We start from the raw sequence: 8,442 nt of genomic DNA, 5'->3' as shown, positions 1-8,442 counted from the left end.
GTAATAACCTGCAAATTACGCTAGTCAAGTAAATCACACTAGCCAAACTCTGTGTGATAGAATAGTTCAAGAAGGTGTTTTCAAAACTCCGTTTATATAAAAACTTGTGGATGAAGAGTTGGTGATGGGATAAAGACTACGAGCCCGTTTGGAAACAAAATTTATTGGCTTAAAAAAACACTTAAATAAGTTCAGCCTTTTAAAGTGTTTTTATTAAAAAAATCAGAAGTAGTTTTAGTGTTTGGATAAATGTTAAAAAAATGCTTTTTAAATTTAAAACATAAGCAGAAGTCAAAAAGCCAAAATTTCTGCCTTTTAAAAAAACACTTATTTGGATTTAAATAAATGTTTTTTTTAAAAGTATATTGTAACCAAAAACGTAACTTTTTAAGAAAAATATTTTTTTTAAAAAAAATAAATGTTTTTTTCAAAATGTCTAAAAGACCCAAGACATCAGCAAACATGGCGATGAATTCATCTGCGCCGTTGGATTACGAATCCCAGCCCTCCTTTCCACTCTATCATAGTGTCAGCACAGTACGAGAAAGCGAGAAGAAAAATAATTGACTCTAAAGAATTCCGAGTCTTCCTTCCTCCACAGCCACTCTCTCCGAAACTCACGCGAACAATCATCGTGGAAGAGAAAGTTTGGATCTTTCCGTGTGATGGGTTTGTTTCAAAGTGTGTGTTCTCGCTATCTGTAGTGATCATTCGAGGTTTTTGAAGGATCCAGCGTGTGATATAGTGCTGAAATCGTCGTCTTTTCATTTGCTACAAGGAGTCTGTCCATTTTCTTGGTATAGATATGGAAAATCTCTCTCTGTCTCTCTGTCTCTCTGTCTCACACGCACACAAGTGGATAAACACACATTGGGTGGGAGAAAGTTGGAGTCTTTTTCTTGAAATTGGTTTGCTTTTAAGGGTTGTGTGATCGCTTCACCGAGTGTTCTTTCAAGATCTCTTGGACGAAGATTCGGTGTATTTTTTGACACTTAGTTTATTTTCTTGGTGATAGCAGAATTGGTTGATCGAGAGCATTATTACTCTGTAAATGCGTTGTGTGAGCATTTATGTCCTAACAGTTTAGCACATGTTTTATGTACGATACTGATGGTTGACTTGAGATTAATGGTTGATGGACGGGCAGGATATATATCTGGTGCTTTAATTTTAGAAAAAAGATTGAAAGTTCTCTATGTTAGAAATAATGATTCTTTATCCAAAAAAAAAGGAAAATTTGCTACTTATTAGTGTGGTATACCAAGAATTTGGATTAGGTGGCCAGAAGTGTTCCCATGTATGATATATAAATGAAAGAATGTAGGAGAAAGGCATTTTGGTCTCTTTATAGTCCTAACTTTATCAGGGCTCAAAATTGGGAAAGGACAAAAAAAATTTCAGCCTTAACTGCGTAGTGAATAGTGATGAAGAATTGTTTGGCTTCTTTTGCATATGGCATATTGTATGAGTTGTGGCAATATCACTGCATAGCATCATTTAGTTCAATATTCTGCATGATCATGTGACGAGGTTTGTTTCTTGTGGGTTGACATGAGCTGTAACTGCAAGTGATGCTTAAGATTCCATTGTGTTTTATCCTTTAACATCCCAATATCTGAAAATAGCAACTACCTTTTTTTTTTATCTTCTAAATGTTAGAATCTAGATGGCTGAAACAAGAGAGACATTGTAGATGTGAGTGTTTACATGTGTGATTTTACATGACATATGCCTGTATGTCTGTTGCATTACAGCTGATATTAGCCAGATGGGAAAGACGATTTACGTTTCTGGTTTCCCTAATTTGGTTGCTGCTGAGGTGATTACAAAATTCTTCGAGGTGTATACTGGTGAAGGAACTATAGATGCTTTAGAAATGAAACCATCCAAAAAAGGGCCGAGGCCATTTGCGAAAGTTCAATTTATAAATAAGAAATATGCCGAGATAATTGTTGATTTAGCTAGCAAGCGTCGCCTGTATTATGGTAGTTCTTATTTGAAGGCTAGGGAAATGGATGTTGACATTATTCCAAATCCTAGAGCGTATTCGCATGAAATGAAAGAGGTAACTCTCAATTTTGGATGCCAGATTTCAAGAGAAACATTTTCAGTGCTATGGAAAGGGACAAAAGTTTCCGTGAAATTTGGAACTGGGATGAAGAAAATGCACTTCCTGCTGAGCTTTAATTCGGATGAATACAAGCTCCAGCTCTCATATGAGAATATATGGCAGATTGTGCTGTATTGCCCACCTGATCAAACTGCTAAGCTTCTTCTCATACAGGTTTACTTCTATGACTTGCAATCAGGATTCAGGCCTGATCCCAAGAAGTGTTCGATTTATTTACCTTTGATTTTATGATACCTTAATCTACTTTTCCAACATCAAAGCCTTTGCAACATTAATCTGCAACTTAACGATGTGCAAGAAAAGGTTGAACTGTTGAAAACAGTTGAACAAAATTACTTGTACTATTATGCACACTTGATTCTTACTGAGTTGTGGTAACGTATGGAAATGGCATGGATCGTGTAAGACTGTCTGTATTTTGCACTAACTGATTGTCATCAGACAAGTTATTTAACAACTATCACGTAGAAGTATTATAATTAGTTGTTTGTAAGTGCAACAGCATTGATGACGTTTTTCGGTAATTGAGAATTCGTGCAATTGCATCATGTTATTTGTACTGCTTCTCTATCATGCGTTCATGTAACATCAATGTGTTTCCAATGTAAACGATCTTTCTTTTCATCCTGTACTTCAGTTATTTGGTGCTCCACGAATCTACAAGAAACTCAATGATTCCATCTACAGTTTTTATAAGGAAACTTCAGATGATCAGTGGGTCAGAACAACAGACTTTACTTCATCATGTATCGGGCAATCTTCTGGCTTATGCCTCCAGCTCCCTTATGGCATGAAGCTTCCGAATTTCCATGACAATTTCGTTTACTATAAAGTCAGTGAAAGTCCATTCTATTTGCAGAGAGATTCCCCATTTTCTCATAATTTGGGGCTAGTTCCCATCTTGCGTCCTCCCTTTGGATATGAACTGCCTTACAAATTATTATTCAAGATTTGCAGTTTGGTGCAGACTGGATGTCTCCCCGGACCAAAAATTGATACCTCCTTTTATCGGTTGGTCAATCCACAGAGAAACAATATTACATACATAGAGCATGCTTTGGATAAACTTTACTATTTAAAGGAGTGTTGCTATGATCCTGTGACCTGGCTTCGTGAGCAGTATAAGAAGTACGCCTCATTGCAAGAGATTCCAAAAGCGCCTTCCATACGCTTAGATGATGGGTTAGTATATGTGCACCGGGTTCAAGTTACACCAACCAAAGTGTATTTCTCTGGTCCAGAAGTGAATGTGTCAAACAGAGTATTACGCCACTATCAAGATGACATCGACAATTTTATCCGTGTTTCCTTTGTGGATGAGGAGTGGGAAAAAATGTTTTCAACTGATTTATCTCCTAGGGTAGCTACCGGGGTTGAGAACCAAAGAACAAAGATTTACGAGAGGATACTTTCGACACTTAAGGAAGGCGTAAGAATTGGTGACAAGAAGTTTGATTTCCTTGCATTTTCTTCAAGTCAGTTACGGGATAATTCTGTCTGGATGTTCGCAGCAACAGCTAATCGTTCTGCTGATGATATTAGACGGTGGATGGGTGACTTCCGTTCCATAAGAAATGTCGCAAAGTATGCTGCCAGACTTGGTCAGTCCTTTGGTTCATCCACCGAGACTTTAAGTGTCGGTAGGCATGAGATAGAGAGAATTCCGGACGTAGAGGCTGTCAATAACGGAACAAAATATGTCTTTTCTGATGGAATCGGGAAGATATCATCTGATTTTGCTCGGAGGGTTGCTTTAAAATGTGGAGTTAAAGGCCAAACTCCATCTGCCTTTCAGATCAGGTATGGTGGCTACAAAGGAGTTGTGGCGACAGATCCATCGTCGTGCGTGAAGCTTTCACTGAGACCAAGCATGTTGAAATACCAATCCGATAATACAAAACTTGATGTTTTGGCATGGAGCAAATACCAGCCATGTTTTCTGAATCGGCAAATAATCACACTTTTGTCCACTCTTGGAATCAAGGATCATGTCTTTTAGAGGAAGCAGAGAGAAGCAGTAACTCAGCTGGATGATATTTTAGTCGATCCATGGAGAGCACAGGAAGCTTTGGAGTTGATGTCTCCTGGAGAGAATACTAACATTCTCAAGGAAATGTTGAAGTGTGGCTATAAGCCCGACGGAGAACCTTTTCTTTCAATGATGCTACAAACTTTTCGCTCATCAAAGTTACTGGATTTGCGAATGAAAGCAAGAATTTTTGTCCCACGAGCTAGACAAATGATGGGATGTCTAGATGAAACTGGAACTTTAGAATATGGTCAGGTGTTTGTTCAATTTTCTAGTGCTGGACGTAGACAGTTCAATGGGGAATCCCCTTTGTTCAATGAAGATATGTCGGAGGAATATAACTACATCATCAAAGGAAAGGTTGCTGTGGCTAAAAACCCGTGCTTGCACCCAGGTGACGTACGTGTTTTACAGGCAATTGATGTGCCACACTTGCATCACATGGTGGACTGTGTCATCTTCCCTAAAAAAGGAACAAGGTAAACTGACTGCTCAACTTTTGTATTGCTTCATGGTAAAGATCGAGTCTTTGTGCCTGTTTCATTCGAAGTGTGAAAGGTTACTTTGTTGTAATAACAGACCTCATCCAAATGAATGCTCTGGGAGTGATTTGGACGGAGACATATACTTTGTTTGTTGGGATCAGGACTTGATTCCGACAAAGCAAATCCCACCTATGGACTACGACGCTGCTCCGAGCGCACAGTTGGATCACGATGTAACCATTGAGGTATTGGTAGTTAATGCTTTTAAATTTTCTAATCATATGAAGAGAATCACAATTATATCATTCTAAAGTATGCTTTTTTTTTATGACTTTAAAATAAAGGTTGCATTATGCATATCATTTTCTTCTTGCTACAGGAAGTGCAGGAGTACTTCACCAATTATATTGTAAATGACAGCTTAGGAATTATTGCAAATGCACACACGGTCTTTGCTGATAAAGAACCTGGAATGGCCATGAGCAGCTCTTGTGTACAGCTAGCAAAGTTGTTTTCAATCGCTGTCGATTTCCCAAAAACCGGCATCCCGGCTGAGATACCGCCTGAACTACGTGTAAGAGAATACCCAGATTTCATGGAAAAGCCGGATAGGACCAATTATGAATCGGAACGTGTGATAGGTAAGCTTTACAGGGCAGTGAAAGATAAAGCCCCCCACTCTGCCACAATCAAATCCTTCACAAAGCAAGTGGCAGAGTCGTCTTACGACATACAAATGGAAGTTGATGGGTTCGAAGATTTCATAGATGACGCGTTCCAGTACAAAACAGAGTATGATTTCAAGTTGGGTAACTTGATGGAGTACTACGGCATTAAAACCGAGGCCGAAATACTTAGTGGTGGTATAATGAGGACAGGCAAGACTTTTGACAGAAGAAAAGATGCTGAAGCCATTGGAGCAGCTGTAAGGTCTCTGAGGAATGAAGCAAGATCGTGGTTTAAGGTTGGAAATGAAACTGATGATGTCTATGCCAAAGCGTCGGCTTGGTATCATGTAACGTATCATCCCGATTATTGGGGTGGTTACAACGAGGGACTGAAACGGGACCATTATCTTAGTTTCCCGTGGTGCGTGTATGATAAGCTGATACAGATCAAGAAGAACTCCGCGAGGAGGGCTCAGGGTATGGCTTCACTCAGAGATCAATTTACTCGTGAACTAAGTATCATGTGAGAAATGAAGTCTCCAGCCAAGTTTGATTCGAGTGACAATATTTAGAGCTTGTTGGTTAGTTTGCGACGAGTCCTTGAGCTTTTTGTGTATATCTCATAACCTAAACAATCTTTCATGGTGGTGTGCTTGTTTTTCTATCTACTTTTGTTGCATCAAACCCAAAAGTGAAGGAAGTTACAAGTGAACGCCATTAAATCCCTTAATGATAATCCATTAAATCATTCCTTGAATCAAATAGTTTCAGCCAAATATGACCCTAGTTTTTTCTAAGATGCTATCAAGTATTTAAACCAAATAAATAAAACATATTTATTTATTTATTTATTTTGAGAAAATATGTTTAGTCTTGCCTCTCCACGCCATTACTGAGGGATTCAAGCCTTACATTAGGCGGCAGCTGTCTATTTGAAGCCATTAAAATTGCTGGCAGGGAAACAAGAGAACAACTCTACTGGAAGAAAGTAGAAAAAGAGCAAAGAAACACAGAACATTAGACTTGATTGTAAGAAATAAAACTGATTGGTATATGTAACATGGGTGCAAATGCAAGTTATTTTCATAAACGACAATGCTTGCTCAACTACATAGAATCCAGAAAAGTATAACAAGATGCAACAAATGTATGTTTGGTCATTTACTATACATATGGATTCACTGATGTTGATGCATCTCCACACTCAACTAATTTCCTTCGTAAATACATGGAAACTTGAATAGCAGCTTATAGATGCAATAATACACAGTTATCTTACTGACATTCATAAAGGAGAAAATAGATCGTCACCACAAATTCATGGAAATCACGAACACTATATGATATTCATCAATAATGTGATCTCCTTGGATGAGCTAACACAACTCTTGGGATGAGCTAATGCAACTCTTCCAACCTGTTGGTGAGCTAATGCAACTAATGGGATGAGCTAACACAATTCTTGGGATGAGCTAAGGGTGACCTGAAATCACAAACAAGAGTGTTAGGGGGAGGCCGTAAGGTTTTCCGGCGTATCCCTTCCGACGCTCAAGTCAAAAGCGAAGACGGTGAAATATAGTGAGTGAAGTGTGTGTATCGAGTAGGGGTGTAATCGAGTCGAGCCGAGTCGATAGCATACTACTCGAGCTCGAGCTTGACTCATATTTGACTACTCGAGCTCGATCGAGTAGTTAATTTCGTACTCGAGCTCGAGCTCGTCTATATCTCGAGCTCGAAAATTATATATAAATATATATAAATAAAAAATTATATGAATAAATAAATACATAAAATATTATCTACATTATATTTATATATATATATTTATATTATATATTATATTTATATGTGTTATCGAGTAGCTCGCGAGCTACTCGAGCACATATATTTGAAACTCGAGCTCGAGCTCGATTGTATGTTCTCGAGCTCGAGCTCTTAAATCTTTGTCGAGCTGAACTTGGGAGCTCACCCGGGCAGACCCGACCTCGAGAGCTCACTCGAGGCCGACCTGAACAATAGCATCAGAACGTCGTTGGCAACCCGACCTCGGGAGCTCACTCGAGGCCGACCTGAACAATAGCACCAGAGCGCCGTTGGTAAGCTTTGCCGAGCTGATCTTGGGAGCTCACCCGGGCCGACCCTACCTCGGGAGCTCACACTCGGGCCGACCCTACCTCGGGAGCTCACTCGGGGCCGACCTGAACAATAACACCAGAGCGCCGTTGGCAAGCTTTGCCAAGCTGATCTTGAGAGCTCACCCGGGCAGACCCGACCTCGGGAACTCACTCGAGGCCGACCTGAACAATAGCACCAAAGCGTCGTTGGCAAGCTTTGTCGAGCTGATCTTGGGAGCTCACCCGGGCCGACCCGACCTCGGGAGCTCACACTCGGGCTGACCCTACCTCGGGAGCTCACTCGGGGCCGACCTGAACAATAAATCAGAGCGCCGTTGGAAAGCTTTGCCGAGCTGATCTTGGTAGCTCACCCGGGTCGACCCGACCTCAGGATCTCACACTTGGGCCGACCCGACCTCGGGAGCTCACTCGGGGCCGACCTAAAGAATAACACCAGAGCGCCGTTGGCAAGCTTTGCCGAGCTGATATTGGAAGCTCACCCGGGTTGACCCGACCTCGGGAGCTCACACTCGGGCCGACCCAACCTCGGGAGCTCAATCGAGGCCAACCTGAACAATAGCACCAGAGCGCCGTTGGCAAGCTTTGCCGAGCTGATCTTTAGAACTCACCCGGGCAGACCCGACCTCGGGAGTTCACTCGAGGCCGACCCGACCTCGTTCCATAGTATCATCGAAGGAAGAGGCGAGGGATATTTTCCGAGCTCCCAAGCTCCTGAGCTCCCGAGCTTTCGAGCTCACTAGGTCGAGCTCCCAAACCGACCTGAAATAGATGATGTGGGAGCTTAGCCGAGCTCCCTAACCAACCTAAAAATGATAGTGAGGGCTTTCAAGCTTAGGGTCATCGATGAGTTGAGCTAGTTTTCTCCTGGTATCACTATATTTTGCAGGGGCTTCAATTTTTGCCACCACCAAATAGATAACCCAAAGAAGAATCTCCTCCAGGAGCAGCATGTACCTTTGTTGATGGTCGATCCTGTAAGAGATGAGTTATTCTT

General features: G+C 41.0%; 1 pseudogene; it reads left to right on the top strand.

Moving 5' to 3' along the window:
- The first annotated feature begins 478 nt into the window (after window positions 1–478).
- On the top strand, window positions 479–6,027 carry LOC140871342 (probable RNA-dependent RNA polymerase 1; annotated as a pseudogene).
- The last annotated feature ends 2,415 nt before the right edge of the window (window positions 6,028–8,442 follow it).

The sequence above is a fragment of the Henckelia pumila genome, unplaced genomic scaffold (assembly GCF_033568475.1).
Source record: "Henckelia pumila isolate YLH828 unplaced genomic scaffold, ASM3356847v2 CTG_461:::fragment_3, whole genome shotgun sequence".
NCBI lineage: Eukaryota > Viridiplantae > Streptophyta > Magnoliopsida > Lamiales > Gesneriaceae > Henckelia > Henckelia pumila.
Note: the sequence above shows the minus strand (reverse complement) of the source record. Positions and strands in the feature narration are given on the sequence as shown.